The 18,922-nt window shown below is 37.4% G+C and overlaps 1 protein-coding gene across 6 annotated transcripts in view; it reads left to right on the top strand.

Moving 5' to 3' along the window:
• The window catches only part of NRG4 (neuregulin 4), a 118,197-nt gene that overhangs the window by 50,206 nt on the left and 49,069 nt on the right, over positions 1 to 18,922 (top strand). The window lies entirely within an intron of this gene.

Genomic DNA, 18,922 nt, shown 5'->3' with positions numbered 1-18,922 from the left:
ATTTTGCTTTGATTTAGAATATATAAGTACATGATAACTGTGTTGGTACCAAGACTTCATTTGATATATTAAATTGAAAATGAAGAGTTAAGTTTTTCTAACAGTGGGAGCAAATTTTGAAAAGAAAGGATCTTAGTTTTTATTGTTTTAAAAGAATATGATTCACTTTGGGAGTATAGTTATAGCCAGTGGTTAATAAAAGACTTGAAAACAGTACTTGTATAGCTGACTTTATGTGAGTTTGGTTGAATAGGATTAAAGGGGGTTACAATAAGCCTCTTTTAATATGTGAACTAACAACATGGTACTACCAGTACTGTTCCTAGGTTTTAGCAGAGCTGACATCCAAAGATATTTTGTGGCATGTGTGTCAATTACTCTGTTTTTGTTATTTAACTGAAATGAGAGAGAGAGAATTTAGATTTAAGACCATATTAAATAAAGGAATAGGAAAGTGAAATTTTCAGAAAAAGAGAAGAATGTTGGGATTTAGTGTGGAGGAGGAGAGACAGAGAAATAACCTTATAATTATCTCAGGGAGTTTTTAGAAGTTTTCATGGAAGGAATAGTGACTGACTATTTTTAAAAATAGGTATTTTTTTCCTCTTAGGTGAAAAAATAAGGGGATAAAGGAACAAATTAACAATTATTTCTCACCCTCCAGATGCTTTACATTAGATTACATTTTAAATCCATTTACTGAAATATAATTTATGTATGATAAACATTCATGTAAGTGCATTAACTGATGAATTTTGACTAATGTTTATACCTGTGAAACCACCACCACCACGAAATACAGAATATTTCCATTATCCCCTCAAATTTCTTTACTGACCATATTCTTTATTTACATTTCCATGTTTCATTCTCAGAAAAACCTTAGAGAAAAGGTGGAGAGGAGACCTAAGGAAATAGAAAAATAAGGAGAAAATGAAAAATTGACTGTATACTAACTGTCTGTTATATTGCACTGAGTAAGTGGAAAGAAAGAGTTAAAGAGTATTGAAATATGGAAAGTCATTGAAATGGGAAGAAATCTAGTGTTTTAGTTCAGGCTACTATAGCAAAATACCATAGACTGAGTGGCTTATGAAAAACAAAAATTTATTTCTTATAGTTCTAAAGGCCAGAAGTCTGAGATCAGGGTGCCAGCCTGGATGCTTCCTGGTTTGCAGATGTACCTGGGTAGAACTTTTGACTGGCAGATTTATTGTCAGGAAGAGCTGGTAAGGAGCCAGCTATCAGACTGCAGAGACAACATATGATAGAATGAGGAGGACCTTCCTCTAGGTGTAAGCAAATTACAAACCACAGGCCAGATTGTTTTTTGTTTGACCCTTGACTTAAGGTTTTTTTTTTTGCTTTTTAAAGGGTTATAAAACATATTCAGAAAATTATGGAAGATTATGCCATGCATGGCAGGAAGAGAGAGTTCACTAGAGCCTCTTTTATAAGGTTGCTAATCCCATTCATGAGGGATTCCATCCTCATGACTTAATCACCTCCCAAAGCCTCTACCTTCTAATACTATCATATTGGGGTTATGAAATTCAACATATGATTTTTTGGGGGGACACAGATGTTTAGCCCATAGAACTTAGGTTGTCACTCTGCTTTTGCATTTTATATAGATGCATTTTTAGTTTATTTTTAAAGAGTGACTAATGAAAGAGAATGGGCTGCTTTGCTGGGAACTCATGCCAGGCTTAAGAATCTATCTGATTTCTTCCTAATTTCAGACTTTAATAGTGGTAGTAATTGAGGAGAAGTTGAAACCATGCCCCACGATTCATAATGGCTAGGAAGGAAGCAAGGTCACCATGTTGCGTGATCACAGGAGATTCTTTGAGATTAGCACTTGCTGCACAGTGTACAAGGTATATCCTGGAGTTATTAAACATACTGAAAGAAGGTGAAGTCAGGAGGAACAAAAGGCACCTTGAGAAAAAAGGAAGAAATATAGTGACTAAGAGTTCAGTGAAACTGAATGGCAGATAAGTTTAAAATCATATTTTGTAAAAATAATTGCCTTCTAATAATTTTAGGACCATTTTTCTAATACAGTCCTATAGGCTATATTGCCTATATGTAAAGGCAAACTCATTTCCCATCCCAACTCATTCTATTTCCTGCATTCCCTATTTCTGACAATCCAACCACCTTGTCACTCACTGATTCTTCTTTAACTGTCGTTGAAGTCTTGTCTGGTTGTCAGGTCAAAATTCTGCCTTTGCTGTAGGTCTCTCATCTTTCTAGCCCCCTGTGTTCTTACAATCATTGTGTTAGCTCATACCTTCTTAATCCCTGATTTGTCTATAGAAATGGTTTCCTAGCCAATTTTCTTGGACCCTAATTCTCATCACTGCTTCTGCTAAAATAAAACTTCAGTGACAACCTTCATACCTACCCATCTGCCACAGATACCATGAAGTTTCACCTTTTGCCATAGCTTTTAGAGACATCTACTGTTTGCCCCCAAACCACCTTTGTGATCTTCTATTCTTCCTTGGTCTGAGTTCTACCTTGAACAATTTACTATTTATGTTAGACACATTTTGCATTTTCTCACCCTTCCTTTTCTTCCTGTCTGTTGGCATCTCACTCCAGAATACTTGCCTGGGAAGTCCCATGGACAGAGGAGCCTGGCAGACTACAGTTCGTAGAGTCACAAAGAGTAGAACTTGACTTGCGACCGAGTACAAACGCATGTGCATATTCAAATCCTACTTGTATTTCAAGGTTGCCTCCTTCCTAATCACTCACCTCATCACAAATCAAAATTAATCTCCTCCTCTCTGTACAGAGAAATGTGTGGAATTTATTGCCTTGTATTTTGTATCACATATATACTCACTTTCTTTATTCTACAATAAATATCCCCCATCATTCTTATCATTTAGGAAATTGCCTTGCCCATGATAGATGACAGTTTAAATAATTGTTGATTCATCTCTGAATCAGTGGTCAGTATATTTTTCTTGTGTGAAATATATAAGTAAATTAATAAAATACTTAGAAATACTACAATGGCAATAAACAAATAGGCTTTACAAATTTAATTTACTCTTTCTTACACATTGGTCTTTTTCTTCTGTCTCTCTCTTTTTTTTTTTTTTCTTCTTATTTGGACTTTCAAACCAGCATCCTCTGGTTTTTCTCATGTAGTTTCTTTATTTGCTTATTTAGCACAGTGATCTTCCTTTTTTAAGCTAATATTTTAAAGTTGAGGACTACATGGTATGAGTTTGTTAGTGTTGAGATTTGCTCTGGAGCCTGATTCACGTACAGAATTTTAAATGGTCTGTGTCTGCGAAAGAAGATTGTGGATTCTTTAATCGACAGATGTCGAGATTTATGTATACACTTTAAATCAGGCTTGTTATAATGTGCTGTTCAAATCTCTCATATCCTTAATAATCTTATCTTCATGATTTATCAGTAATTAAAGGGGACAGGGAGGCCTGGTGTGCTGCGATTCATGGGGTCGCAAAGAATTGGACACAACTGAGCGACTGAACTGAACTGAAAGGATTATGTCCAAATTTCTCACTAATTTTGGATCTTTAATACCATGATTTCTGTTAATTTTTGCTGAATGTATTTCAGGCAGTGTTATTAAGCATATATTAATTTAGAATGGTTATGTCTTCTGGGGGGTGGGTGTGTGTGTGTGTAGTCATGTCCAACTTTTTGCGACCCCATGGACTGCAGCCTGCCAAGCTCCTCTGTCCATGGGATTTTCCAGGCAAGAATACTAGAGTAGGTTGCCATTTTCTCTTCCAGGTCTTCTGATGAAGTGTCCTTTTTTATCATGATATAGTGACCTTCTTCATCACTAATATTTTTTGTCTTAAAATCTATTTAACTGACATTAGTGTGTTATACTAGCCTTCCTGTTTTGGTACTTGACTTGTATACATTTTTCTTTCAATTTTACAGTGTGTGTCTATAAACACATACAGTTAGTTGAACTTCACCTTTTCTGTCTTTACTGGAATGATTGAGTTTTATTTTTCCATCCTACATTCTGTTTATTTTCATTGACATGGCTTAAAATTAATGAAAAGAACAGAAAAAAATATTAGAATAAATAGTACATAATGAGTGTAAGTGTTATTTTGAAACTTGTGCTTCAGATATGTCAGTGTGCATGTGTTTGGAGTCACATATACTATTTTTTGATTCAGTGGCTCAATATTGTTATTTTTTTAATTGATGGTGGTATAGTCGCTAAGTCTTGTCTAACTCTTGCAACCACATGGACTGTAACCCCCCAGGTAAGAATACTGGAATAGGTTGCCTTTTCTTTCTCTAGGGGATCTTCCAGACCCAGGGATTGAACCCAGGTCTCCTGTACTGTGGGCGGTTTCTTTACCAACTGAGCCACCAGGGAAACCCTATTTTTTTTTAATTGGAGTATAGTTAATTTACAATGTTGTGTTACTTTCTGTTGTATAGCACAGTGAATCAATTATATATATTTCCCCACTTTTTTAGACTCATTTCCCACATGGGTCATTACATAGTACTGAGTAGAGTTCTGTTGGGCTCTATATGCACGCTCAGTCACTTCAGTTGTGTCCTACTCTTTGCGACCCTATGGACTGTAGCCCATGAGGCTCTCTGTACGTGGGATTCTGTAGGCAAGGATACTGGAGTGGGTTGCTGTGCCCTCCTCAAGGGAATCTTCCTGACTCAAGGTTTGAACTAGAGTCTCTTGCGACTCTTGCATTACAGGCAGATTCTTTACCCACTGAGCCACCTGGAAGGCCCCTATGCTATACAGTAGGTCATTATTAATATTTATTTATTTTATATATGGGCTTCCTTGGTAGCTCAGCTGGTAAAGAATCTGCCTGTAGAGCAGGAGATCCCGGTTTGATTCCTGGGGTGGGAAGATCCCTTGGAGAAGGGTAGGCTACCCACTCCAGTATTCTTGGGCTTCCCTGGTGGCTCAGCTGGTAAAGAATCTGCCTGTGATGTGGGAGACATGGGTTCGATCCCTGGGTCAGGAAGATCCCCCAGAGGAAGGCATGGCAACCCACTCCGGTATTCTTGCCTGGAGAATCCCCATGGACTGAGGAGTCTGGCAGACTACAGTCCATGGGGTTGCAGAGTCAGACACAACTGAGCGACTAAGCACTGCACAGCATTTTCTATGTGGTAATGTATATATTATTGTTGTTGTTCAGTTGCTAAGTTGGGTCCAACTGTTTGTGACCCTATGGACTGTAGAATGCCAGGCTTATCTGTCCTTCACTAACTTCCAGAATTTGCTCAAATTCATGTCCATTGAGTCAGTGATGCTAAAAATTTCACCCTCTGCAGCCTCCTTCTTTTACCTTCAGTCGTTCTCAGCATCAGAGTCTTTTTCAATGAGTTGGCTTTTGGCATCACATGGCCAAAGTATTGGAGCTTCAGCTTTAGCATCAGTGCTTCCAGTGAGTAGTCAAGAATTGACTGGTGTGAACTCTTTGCAGTCCAAAGGACTCTCAAGAGTCTTTTCCAGCACAGTTCAAAAGTGTGTATATGTTATGCCCTTTTCCTCTTGCCCTCAATCTTTCCTAACATCAGGGTCTTTTCTGATGAGTCAGTTCTTCACATCAGGTGGCCAAAGTATCGGAGCTTCAGCTTTAACATCAGTCCTTCCAATGAATATTCAGGGTTGATTTCCTTTAGGATTGACTGCTTTGATCTCCTTGCTGTCCAAGACACTCTCAAGAGTCTTCTCCAGCACCACAGTTCAAAAGCATCAATTCTTTGGTGCTCAGCCTCCTTTATGGTCCAACTCTCACATCCATACATGACTATTGGAAAAACCATAGCTTTGACTATACAGACCTTTGTCAGCAAAGTGATGTCTCTGCTTTTTAATACACTGTCTAGGTTCTTCTTAGCTTTTCTTCCAAGGAGCAAGTATCTTTTAATTTTGTGGCTGTAGTCACCATCCACAGTGATTTTGGAGCCTGAAAATGAAATCTGACAGTTTCCACTTTTTTCCCATCTATTTGCCATGAAGTGATGTGATTGAATCCCATGATCTTCGTTTTTTGAATATTGAGTTTTAAACCAGCTTTTTCACTCTTTTTCACCTTCATCAAAAGGCTCTTTAGTTCCTCTTTGCTTTCTGCCATTAGGGTGGTATCATCTGCATATCTGAGGTTGTTGATAATTTCTCCTGGCAATATTGATTCTAGATTGTGAAGTCATCTAGCCCAGCATTTTGCATGATGTACCCTGCATATAAGTTAAATAAGCAGGGTGACAGTATATAGCCTTGACATACTCCTTTCCCAATTTTGAACCAGTCCTTTTTTCCATGTCCAGTTCTAACTATTGCTTCTTGACCTGCAAACAGATTTCTCAGGAGGCAGGTAAGGTGGTCTGGTATTCCCATCTCTTCAGAAATATTCCATAGTTTGTTGTGATCCATACAGTAGAAGGCTTTAGTGTAGTCAATGAAACAGAAGTAGATGTTTTTTTGGAATTCCCTTGCTTTTTCTATGATCCAACGGATGTTGGCACTTTGATCTCTGTTTCCTCTGACTTTTCTAAATCCAGCTTATACATCTGGAAGTTCTTGGTTCACATAGGGCTGAAGCCTAGCCTGAAAGAGTTTGAGCATAATCTTGCTAGCACATGAAATGAGTGCAATTGTGCGGTAGTTTGAGCATTGTTTGGCGTTGCCTTTCTTTGGTATTGGAATAAAAGCTGACCTTTTCCAGTCCTGAGGCCACTGCTGAGTTTTCCAAATTTGCTGGCATATTGAGTACAGCACTTTAACAGCATCATCTTTTAGGATTTTAACTAGCTCAGCTGGAATTCCATCAGCTCCACTAACTTTGTTCATAGCCACATTTCCTAAGGCCCACTTGACCTCACACTCCAGGATGTCTGGCTCTAGGTTAGTGATCACACCACTGTGGTTATCTGGGTCATTAAGAGCATTTTTGTACAGTTCTGTGTATTCTTGCCACCTCTTCTTAATCCCTCTGTTCTGTTAAGTCCTTGCTATTTTTGTCCTTTATTGTGCCCTCTTTGCATGAAATGTTCCCTTTGTATCTCCAATTTTCTTAAAGAGATCTCTGGTCTTTCCCATTCTGTTGTTTTCCTCTGTTTCTTTGCATTGTTCACTTAAAAAGGATTTCTTATTTCTCCTTTCTATTCTCTGGAACTCTGCATTCAATTGGGTTTATCTTTCCCTTTCTACTTTACCTTTCACTTCTCTTCTTTTCTCAGCTATTTGTAAGGCCTCCTCAGACAACCGCTTTGCCTCCCTGCATTTCTTTTTCTTGAGGATGGTGTTGGTCACCACGTCCTGTACAGTGTTACAAACCTCTGTCCATAGTTCTTCAGGCACTCTTATCGGATCTAATCCCTTGAATCTAGTCGTCACCTCTACTATATAATCATAAGAGATTTGATTTAGGTCGTATGAATGGCCTAGTGGTTTTCCCTACTTTCTTCAGTTTGAGCCTGAATTTTATAATAAAGAGTTCATGATCTGAGCCACAGTCAGCTCCCGGTCTTGTTTTTGCTGACTGTATAGAGCTTTTCCATCTTTGGCTGCAAAGACTGTAATCAATTTGATTTCGGTATTGACCACCTGGAAATGTCCATGTGTAGAGTCGCCTCTTGTGTTATTGGAAGAGGGTATTTGCTATGACCAATGCATCAATGCATTCTCTTGCCAAAACTCTGTTAGCTTTTGCCCTGCTTTATTTTGTGCTCCAAGGCCAAGCAAGACTCTTACTTGAGGTATCTCTTGACTTCCTACTTTTGCATTCCAGTCCTCTATGATGAAAAGGGCATCTTTTTTGGTGTTAGTTCTAGAAGGTCTTGTAGGTCTTCATAGAATCGTTCAACTTCATCTTCTTCAGCATCAGTGGTTGGGGCATAGACTTGGAATACTGTGATGTTGAATGGTTTGCCTTGGAAACCAATACAGATCATTTCTGTCATTTTTGAGATTGTAACCAAGTACTGCATTTCAGACTCTTTTGTTGACTATAAAGGGCTTCACCATTCCTTCTAAGGGATTCTTGTCCACAGTAGTAGATATAGTGGTCATCTGAATTAAATCCACCCACTCCCATCCATTTTAGTTCACTGATTCCAAAAATGTCAATGTTCACTCTTGCCATCTCCTGTCCATGAATTCACCTTGATTCATGGACCTAACGTTCCAGGTTCCTATGCAATGTTATTCTCTTATTACCTTTTAAACATCTGAAAAGTCTGTATCTATAGTGATGGTCACCTTTTAATTTCTGATGTAAATGTTTTGTGTTTTTTCTTTTTTTCCTAGAGGTTTATTTATTATTTTTTTAACACCAGTTTTAAGCTTTGTTGATTTTTCTCAATTGCATTTTTGTTTCCTATTTCACTGATTTTTTTTTTTCCAGTGAAACTTTTAAATTAGTAATTTACCTCAGTCCCCATCCCAAATCACATAACTTCATATCAGTTCAGCCCTTAGCCTGAGCCTCATGACCAGTTGTTTTTATGTAGGATAAATCAAAGATAGTAGTCAACTTTTTCCATCTAACATTATCTCATAAATGCTTTTTTTTAATTGCCTTATCTCTTGATGCCATTTCTAATGAAGTATGGTTGACATTGGAGAAGGCAATGGCACCCCGATCCAGTACTCTTGCTTAGAAAATCCCATGGACGGAGGAGCCTGTTAGGCTGCAGTCCATGGGGTCGCTAAGAGTCAGACACGACTGAGTGACTTCACTTTCACTTTTCACTTTCATGCATTGGAGAAGGAAATGGCAACCCACTCCAGTGTTCTTGCCTGGAGAATCCCAGGGATGGGGGAGCCTGGTGGGCTGCCGTCTATGGGGTTGCACAGAGTTGGACACGACTGAAGTGACTTAGCATAGCATAGCATAGCATGGTTGACATGCAACATTCCATTCATTTCAGATGTATAGCATAATGATTTGACATTCATATGCATGAATGTCTGTGTCCTTAAGTTAGGGAAGTTTCAGTCATTGTTTCTTTGAATAAGCTTTCTGCTCCTTTTTCTCTTGCTCTTCTTCTGAGACCCCTGTAATGTAAATTTTATTGTATTTGATGCTGTCCCATTGGTCCTTTAAGCTGTCTCTCTTTTTAAAATCTTTTTTTTGTTTGTTTTCCTGCTCTGTTTTGCTGAGTTCTGTTGCCTGGAAAATCCCATGGATGGAGGAGCCTGGTAGGCTGCAGTCCATGGGGTCGCTAAGAGTCGGACACGACTAAGCGACTTCACTTTCACTTTCCACTTTCATGCATTGAAGAAGGAAATGGCAACCCACTCCAGTGTTCTTGCCTGGAGAATCCCATGGACGGAGAAGCCTGGTGGGCTGCCACCTATGGAGTCGCACAGAGTCGGATACGACTGAAGCGACTTAGCAGCAGCAGCAGCACAGAGTGTCCTATACCCTAGAACACTGATTCTTTCTCCTTAATCTAGTCTGCTGTTGAACCCCTCTAGTATATTTTTTTTCAGAGAAGGCAGTGGCACCCCACTCCAGTACTCTTGCCTGGAAAATCCCATGGGTGGAGGAGCCTGGTGGGCTGCAGTCCATGGGGTCGGGAAGAGTCGAACACCACTGAGTGACTTCACTTCCCCTTTTCACTTTCATGCATTGGAGAAGGAAATGGCAACCCACTCCAGTGTTCTTGCCTGGAGAATCCCAGGGACAGGGGAGCCTGGTGGGCTGCTGTCTATGGGGTTGCAGAGTCTGACATGACTGAAGTGACGCAGCAGCAGCAGTGTATTTTTTAGTTCATTTATTGTGTTCTTCAGCTCTCTGACTTCTGTTTGGTACTTTCTTATATTTTCTATTTCTTTGTTGAAGTTATCTCTGTGTTTATCCTTTCTTCTTCCAAGTTTGGTGTCTTTATAACTATTACTTTTAACTGTTTATTAGGTAAATGACTTTTCACTTAGGCCATTAAGTGACTTTTCACTTAAATACCATTTCACTTAGGTTTTTTGTTTTTTGTTTTCCTGGAGTTCGCTTATTCTTTCATTTGGAACATATTCCTCTGTTTCCTCATTTTGCTTGACTCTGTATTTGTTTCTATGTATTAGGCAAGATAGCTCTCTCTCCCAATTTTGAAGGAGTGGCCTTGTGTAGGAGATGAACCTTATTGTTTAACTTTGCCCTGGATCTTTATTGTCTCTTCAGCTGCCTTGCTGTTGTTTCAGACCTGTGAGGCTTGAAACGCATTCCCCTCTGGCCAACAGAGCCTGACAGTCAAGGGGCATCCCCCCTGGGGAGAGGGCTCCACATGACTACTGGTTCTGGCAGGACCTAGGGAGAAGCACTGGAAATGGGACACTTGCCTGTCACCTCTGCCAGGTTAGTGCCTGCATTTATTTCTTATAAATTACTTAAGGATATTTCCTGACACATAGTGAACAATCAACCAATATCTGTGGAATGAATAAGCAGCTCTGTATATATGGAGTGAAGTTCTCGTTTCAGTTTTTTTCTTAGGGTAACTTTCCGGGCCTGGAATGAACAGTCATAGAGCATATGTTCTTGCCTGGGAAATCCCATGGACAGAGGAGCCTGGTGGGATACAGTCCTTGGGGTTGCAAAAGAATTGGACAGGACTTAGTGACTACATAAGAACAACAATGTAACAACATATTTTCATAGCAGACAGTGTTGAGTTTTGTTTAAGAACGCAGGGTCTAGACTTCAGCATAGCTGTGAGACTGTCTTTGCCCATACAAGCTGTATGCTTGTGGACTATTTGCCTCACTTCTTTGACTCACATTTGAAATTGAAGAAACAAACTCCTCTTGCCCAAAGATGTTATGAAAAATTTAAGCACAAGTAAATGGCAACCCACTCCAGTGTTCTTGCCTGGAGAATCCCAGGGACGGGGGAGCCTGGTGGGCTGCCGTCTATGGGGTCGCACAGAGTCGGACACGACTAAAGCGACTTAGCAGCAGCAGCAGCATTGGCTAACATCTGCTCGTTATTTCTTTTTTGCACTTTCTTTGGGTTTGATTTTCTCTTCATTCTTAAGCTCTTTGAACTCATCATTGGATGTTACTGCTTACACAATGCTGAAGTATATAACTGTGTGTATAAATCTGCACATGTATGAAATCACTTATCTAGAAAGTAAATTCCTAGAGGTAAGATTTCAGGATTGAAGATACATACTTTTGTGATTTTAATAGGTGTCGCCAAATAGTTCTCTATGGGAATTATAATACTATTTTGAACTCCTGCCAGTAATGTATTTGAGTAACTGTTTCCATTACAACAGAGTTGTCAAACTTCTGGATTTTTGCAAATACGATAGATTAAAACCATAGTATCTCAGTGTTCTTTTCATTTATATTTTCCTAATTATATGTAAAGTCAGACATCTTTCATTGCTTAAATACTAGCTATCTTTTTTGATAAACGTTTGTTCACATATTTGCTTATTTTTAAAAATTGGGTTATTGATACTTTTTATTTCTAGAACTTGTCTTATATTGGGCAGGTTAGCCTTTTATGTATAATATTAATTTAAAATAATTATTTATAGTTTATTATGTTTCTTTTTGTCTATCCTACGGTGTTTACTTTTCCATGCAGCAGTTCTTTTATTTGTCTGCAGTCAAAATTTTCAGTCTTTTGTTTTTTTCTTAAACTTCAAATTTGAGTCATACTTAGAAAAGTCTTTCTTACTCCAAGGTTATAATGAATTTTCTCATGTTTGTTTCAGGTTCTTTTTTAAAAGTTAAAAATTTATTCTACTTAGAGTATGTATATGGTCCAGATTTATCTTCTTCAATATAACTACCCAGTCCTCTCAACATTATTGATTTAATGTCATAATTCCCATTAGAATGTCATCCTCATAAGGACAAGAACTTTTACTCATGGTTACTCATGGAATTGTGCCTGAAACATAATAGGTATTCAGTAAGTATTTATTAAATGCTTGAATTCCTCTACTGATGTGAAATGCCAGCTTTGTTATATACTAAGTTTCAAATGTAAGTATTTGAATTCTTTCTGGAATTTCTCTCATTTTCCTTTGGCCTGTTCATGTGCCAGTAGCAACTTCTTTTAATTGTTGGATCTTTATAGTGAGATTTAATGTATAGTAAGTCTAGGTTTTGCATCACCACACCCCAACCACCCTTGATTTTTAATTTTTTCATATGAACTTTTAGAATTAATTTATCTGTCCAGAAAGAAAGACTGTGGATTTTTTTGAGTGGGTAATTGCATTAAATTGATACATTCACATAAGGACAGTTTTTTTTTTATTAATTGCATTAAATTGATACATTCATGTAAGGAAAAAAATTTTTTTATAGTGCTGAGTCTTTTTATCCAAGAATAATACATATCTTCTTACTTATTCAAATTCCCTTTTGTGTCCTTTAGGGTGGACACATTTTATAAAACATTTAATATAAATGTTTTATAAAACATTTAATATAAATGTTTTATAAAACATTTAATATAAATTTTGCACATTTCTCTAGTTTTTTCCTATAGATTTTATGTTTTGCTGCAAATATAAATCATTTTACACATAAACTTAATAAATATCATGTTATTCCTATATTTAAAACTCTTCAATGACTTTCCATTTCACTCACATAAAGACCAGAGGCTTAAATGGCTGTCGTATTTCTCTACCCTCATATCTTATTCCTCTCCTGTTGTTCAGTCTACTTCAGCCACACTGGCATCCTTGGTGTTCCCCAATGCCAAGAAAGTTCCTGACTTTAAGATAATGTCTTGGTTTTTCCTTCTGTTATAGAATGCTCTTCCTCAAGATATCCTTTTGGCTAACTCCCTCACATCATGCATCTCTTCACTGTCAACTTTGGACCACTATTTAAAAAATGAAACCTATTCTTCTCCCATTTCCACTCTTCCTTTATCCACATCTCTTATGATCCACTAACATGCTATCTGATTTTTTATTTATTTTTAAAATAATTTTTATTTATTTTATTTTTGATTGCGCTGGATCTTCATTACTACACGGACTTTTCTCTGGTGGTGGCGAGCAGGGGCTACTCTCTACTCGTGGCGCATGGGCTTTTCATTGCAGTGGCTTCTCTTGTTGCAGAGGCTCTAGGATGCGTGGACTTCACTAGTTGTGGCACATGGGCTCAGTAGTTGCGGCTCCTGGGCTCTAGAGCACAGGCTGATTAGTTGTGGCACACAGACTTAGTTACTCCATGGCATGTGAGATCTTCCCAGATCAGGGGTCAAACCTGTGTCTCTTGCATTGGCAGGCAGATTCTTTATCACTGAGTCACCAGGAAAGCCCTTGTTTACTTTATTACTTACTATCTCCCCAGGATCGATTATAAACTCCATGGTTTTTTTAATTTAAAAATTTAAGAATTTTTATTTTATTTTATTTTATTCAGTGGTGTTTCCCATAGATCTAGAACAAGTGCTCAATAATTATCTTTCGAATGAATGGAGGCCCAGCTATTCTGCTAAATTCTTTTATTGTTCGTAATATTTTTTCAGTTGATTCTCTTGGTTTTCTCATCATGTACAATGGAAAACTGATAGAGTGATCTGGTACCCAGTTCAAGCATTATATTTTCTATAAAGCTTTTCCAAGTAGAATTAACTGGCCTCCATTTACACTCTGTGGCAGAGCCTGTTAGTGTTCAATAAATACCTTTGGGGTCTTCTACATTTCCCAGCCCCACTTGTCGATAAGTTGGATCCCTGAGATTGAGTTCTGGGACAGAGTGTTATGGGAAGGGATTCAGGCCACTTCCAAACCTGGCCCCAGACAACTGTTTCCTGAAAAACTCCAGCCTGTCTTTTTCCTACCTCAGTGACCTTGGAGGCCATGTTTTCAAGGTAGTAGATTTAAGTGATGGAGAGGGCTGCCTGTGAATAAAACACTTTTCTTGTATTAAGCCACCAGTTTAAGGATTACCCTAAATATCAGCTAGTAATTATATTCTCACATACTCAAACATGTTTTAGACATCTTTATGACTCTTTATGTCACTTAAATGACTTCTGTATATGCTGCTCCCTAATAGAATAATAAGCCCCTTAGAGGAAATGCATCCTCTTACTTGTCTTTGAATTGCCTGCATCCAGTATAAGTCCTAGAATATAATAAATGCTAAAAGAAAAAAAAATTTCTCGGTAAAATGTTGACGAGGAAAACCAGGATAGAGAAGAATTTGGAAATCTTATCACTGAAAAATAAGGATATTTAATACCAAGTAATCAAAGCTAAGATATAATAAATTCTGTGAGGAAGATGTTTACAATAGATTGGATTTGAAAATAAAAGTTATTTGCGATTTTCTACAAAGATATATTGAATTGTTTTTTTGCCCTTTTTAGTTTACACATTTCCTTCTCTCATTAAGTTAATAACAAACCAGTGCTTCTAAAAATCTCAGAAAATTTTCTTTGTCTAATAAAGTATTAGAATGGGAAGGGCTCAAATGAGGGAAAGGCCATGAAAAGAAGCCTTAAAAATATCATTAAATTAATTTCCTCAGTTTTACACCTGCCTCATCCTTTTTACAAAGCATCTCAACCAATATGTGTTAAATAGAAATTCAAAATATAGAGCTAATTATGGCCATCAAGAAAAAATGTGTAAATATTATATTTATAGATCTTTATGATGCAATTCTTTTAACACATTTCACTGGGAATATTGAGGTTTGATCTAGGACCTGTTCATTCTTCATTCTGATAAAACCATTTTATCTGATTTCTACCAAGACAGTACAAGCAGATGTAGTAATAACAAATGTAATATTGAGATCTAATACTATCATTATGTAGGTAAACAATTCACTCAGTTCAGTTCAGTTCAGTCGCTCAGTCGTGTCTGACTCTTTGCGACCCCATGAATCGTAGCACGCCAGGCCTCCCTGTCCATCACCAACTCCTGGAGTTCACTCAGTCCATTGAGTCAGTGATGCCATCCAGCCATCTCATCCTCTGTCGTCCCCTTCTCCTCCTGCCCCAATCCCTCCCAGCATCAGAGTCTTTTCCAATGAGTCAACTCTTCTCATGAGGTGGCCAAAGTACTAGAGTTTCAGCTTTAGCATCATTCCTTCCAAAGAAATCCCAGGGCTGATCTCCTTCAGAATGGACTGGTTGGATCTCCTTGCAGTCCAAGGGACTCTCAAGAGTCTTCTCCAACACCACAGTTCAAAAGCATCAATTCTTCGGCACTCAGCCTTCTTCACAGTCCAACTCTCACATCCATACATGACCACTGGAAAAACCATAGCCTTGACTAGACGGACCTTTGTTGGCAAAGTAATGTCTCTGCTTTTCAATATGCTGTCTAGGTTGGTCATAACTTTCCTTCCAAGGAGTAAGCGTCTTTTAATTTCATGGCTTCAGTCACCATCTGCTGTGATTTTGGAGCCCAAAAAACAATTCACTAGTTGCTGTAAAAATAAATCATTATAAACAAGAATTGGGCATTATTTTCCAGTTTTGTGAATGAATCTCTTTTCTGTTACATGTAAGGGGTAGCTTATGTCAAGGACTATATCTGATTTCCTGACCTTTCACTAGTGTTTTGTCAGCAGTATCTCTTTATCCCACTGTCTTATGTAATCAAGTACATCTGTTAAAAAGCAAAACCAAGTTTTTTAATAATATGAAGATTTAAATTTCAAACTCTTGTAATTAAAAAGAAAATGAACTACTCGGTAAAGTTTGTACACCTAGGCCATAAAATAAGTAGCCTTATGAAATTCTGTATAACCATATAACCGTATTTTCACAACCTGGAGATCCTCTCTTGGTCTCCATGCTTTCAGACCTAATTATGCATAGTGTAGTATGTGTGTATTAGTCACTCTGTCATGTCTGAGTCTTTGTGATGCTATGGACTGTAGCCCACCAAGCTCCTCTGTCTGTGGGATTTCCCAGACAAGAATACTGGAGTGGATAGCCATTTCCTTCTCCAGGGGAACTTCCCGACCCAGAGATTGAACCCAGGTCCCCAGCATTGCAGGCAGATTCTTTACCTTCTGAGCCACCAGGGAAGCCCCATGCATAGCATGGCGGGGGGAGGGGGTTCTCATCCCTCATGAGCACAAACTGGGCCTGTAGAGACTAATAACTAAAATAACCATTCCAGTTTATTAACTTTTGAGTGGTAGTTAACACAGACTTGAGTTAATGTGAGTCAGGTATTTTCTCTGTGTAGACTGTTACACATGGGAAGTCAAGTTTATAATTAGAGCATTGTTTAGGGAATATAGAATGGAAACAAAGTTATATAAATTGGATTTGTCACTAGCCTGTTGCATTCATTTCCATAAGAGGAATAATCTTACCTAGGACTGTAATACTTGAAGTCTGGCCCATAACTTCTCTATTAGTGCTTAGATGAGTACTGCTGAAGTTTGCCTCTTGTGCTCTTTGCCCCTGGGTTTCTCTTGCTGACCAACGGCTCCTCAGATTGACAGGCTTTTTCTTTAGATATGTTAATATATATACAGCCATTCTCCATTTTTTGAAGGACCTTGGCTTTGTTCATCTCTGCTTCATAGACTTTATAATTTAGCTTTTGTTAAATAACCTTTTTTCATTCATTTATCAGTAGTGTAGAGCATCTTAACACAGTAAATGTATTACTTACTTGTACTTAATGCACAGTCTAAATATAGTTGAGGTGTGTTGCAAGTATTACATATCTTATATATATTTTTTTGTGTCCTTTAGCCCATGACTACCAACAATATGAGTCTTGTGGCTAGTATTGTTTAAAATGACTAAACATGAAGGTAGAATTTCATTTTAATTTATAAGCCTTTTAACTACCTCTGTATTATATTTTTAATTTTTGCTCCAAGGATATATACAGGTTTAACTTCACAGTTAATATGATCATGACTGATTTTCACTTCATATAAGATGCAGAATCTTGCCAACCGTATTCTTTCACTTGTTTCCCTATTCTTTATGCCGTCATTATCCTAAGTAATGTATCTACATAAGTCTGTAGGCTCCACAATACAGTGTTTTTGTTTTTGGTTTAAATAGTCATATGTATTTTTCTAAATGGAGATTTAAGTGACACTTTTTTTAACTGTTTCCAGTGCTCATCATCCCTTTCTATAGATTTGTCTCCATCTAGTTATTTCCCCTGAGCCGGGAGACCTTCCTTTTTACTTTTCTTACAAAACAGGGTGCTGACCATAAGTTATCTTTTTTTTCTTGTATCTAAAAATGTCTTTATACTGCCTTCAGTCTTTTTCTTAGCAGCTTTATTGAGATATAATTAGCATATCATATAATTTGCCCAGTTAAAGTAAATAGTTCAATGTTTTTTCATATGTTCACAGTGTTATGCAATGAACTATCACTGTAATCTAATTTTAGGACATTTTTCATCCTCTCCTAAAAGCTTCCCTGGTGGCTCAGATGGTAAAGAATCTGTGAACCTGCCTGCAACGCGGGAGACCAGGGTTCGATCCTTGTGTCGGGAAGATTCCCTGGAGAAGGGAACCCACTCCAGTATTCTTGCCTGGAGAATTCCATGGACAGAGGAGCCTGGCGGGCTACAGTCCATGGGGTCCCAAGAGTCGGACACAACTAAGTGACTAACACATTCACTTTCACACTTAGAAGTACACCACAAACATTTGTAATTAATCCCTATTCTCTACCACATACTTAATCTACTTTCAGTCTCATTATCCTATTTTGGATATTTAATACAAATGGAATGAGACAATAAGGGTTATTTTGTGAATGGCTTCTTTGACTTAGCCTGAGTTACTTTATGTTGTAGAGTTATCTATTTTGTAGCATGTCTCAGTACTTTATTTTTATCACCAAATAATGTTGTATTGTATAGATATACATTTTATTTCTCCACTTATTGGTTAATGAACCTTTGAGATTTTTCCTACTTTTGGGCTATTATGAGTAGTGCTGCTGTTATTGCTTTCATATTTAAAGGGTATTTCTGCAAAATACAGAGTTCTGGGTTCAATTTTTTTCCCCACACTTTAAATATTTCCTTCTACTGTCTTCTGGTCTCTATGATTTCTGATACAAAGTCAGCTATCATTCATATTACTATTTCCCCATGTGTTCTGTGTTGTTCTCTCTGATTACTTTCAAGATTTTCTCTTTTTTCCCTCCAGCCACTTAACTATGATGTGCCTAAATTTGCTTGGTATATGCCGTTTCAGTATGCAAATTTATCTTTCACTAAAGTTGGGAAATTTGAGGGCATAATTTCTTTAAATATTCTTTTCCTGCCCCATTCTCTAATTTTTCTCCTTTTGGGTTTCCAATTACAAGTATGTTGACCTTTTAATACTGTTCCATAAATCACTGGATTTTTCTTTCTTTTTTTAAAAAAATCTTTCTGTATTTTAAACAGATAGTTTGTAATGATCTGTGTTTAAGTTCACTGACCCTCCTATTATTTACAATCTGCTGTTAAGGCCATCCAATCAATTTTTTATTTCATATATTATTTTATGAGTTCTAAAATTTCCATGTTAATTATTTTTTCATATTTCCTATTTTTCTGCTGAGCTATCTTATTTCTTCATTGATTATATTTTCTTTTATGTCCTTGAGCATTAAACCTTGGGATTTAAAATTCTTGTCTGCTAATTTCAGTGTCTAGGTCATCTCAGGGTCAGACTCCAGTTGATTTTTCTTTACACTCTTACTGTAACATATATGTCCTAATAAGGGAGGAGAAAAGTCTTTTTCCTCTACCCATCTGAGGTTTATTGGTTGAGGCCTTGCAAATTAGACTGACAAAAATTAAAAAGAGAAAAACAGAAGTTTACAAATGCATGTATTCTGAATAAATACATGAGACTATTTGGTGATGAGTAACTCAAAGGGTTGGTTTAAACTTGGGGTTTCTATAACATCTGAACAAAAAACAATAAATTTGTAAA

The sequence above is a fragment of the Bos mutus genome, chromosome 21, assembly GCF_027580195.1.
Source record: "Bos mutus isolate GX-2022 chromosome 21, NWIPB_WYAK_1.1, whole genome shotgun sequence".
Taxonomy (NCBI): domain Eukaryota; kingdom Metazoa; phylum Chordata; class Mammalia; order Artiodactyla; family Bovidae; genus Bos; species Bos mutus.
The sequence above is the reverse complement of the archived record's forward strand: the minus strand, read 5'-3'. Positions and strand labels throughout refer to the sequence as shown.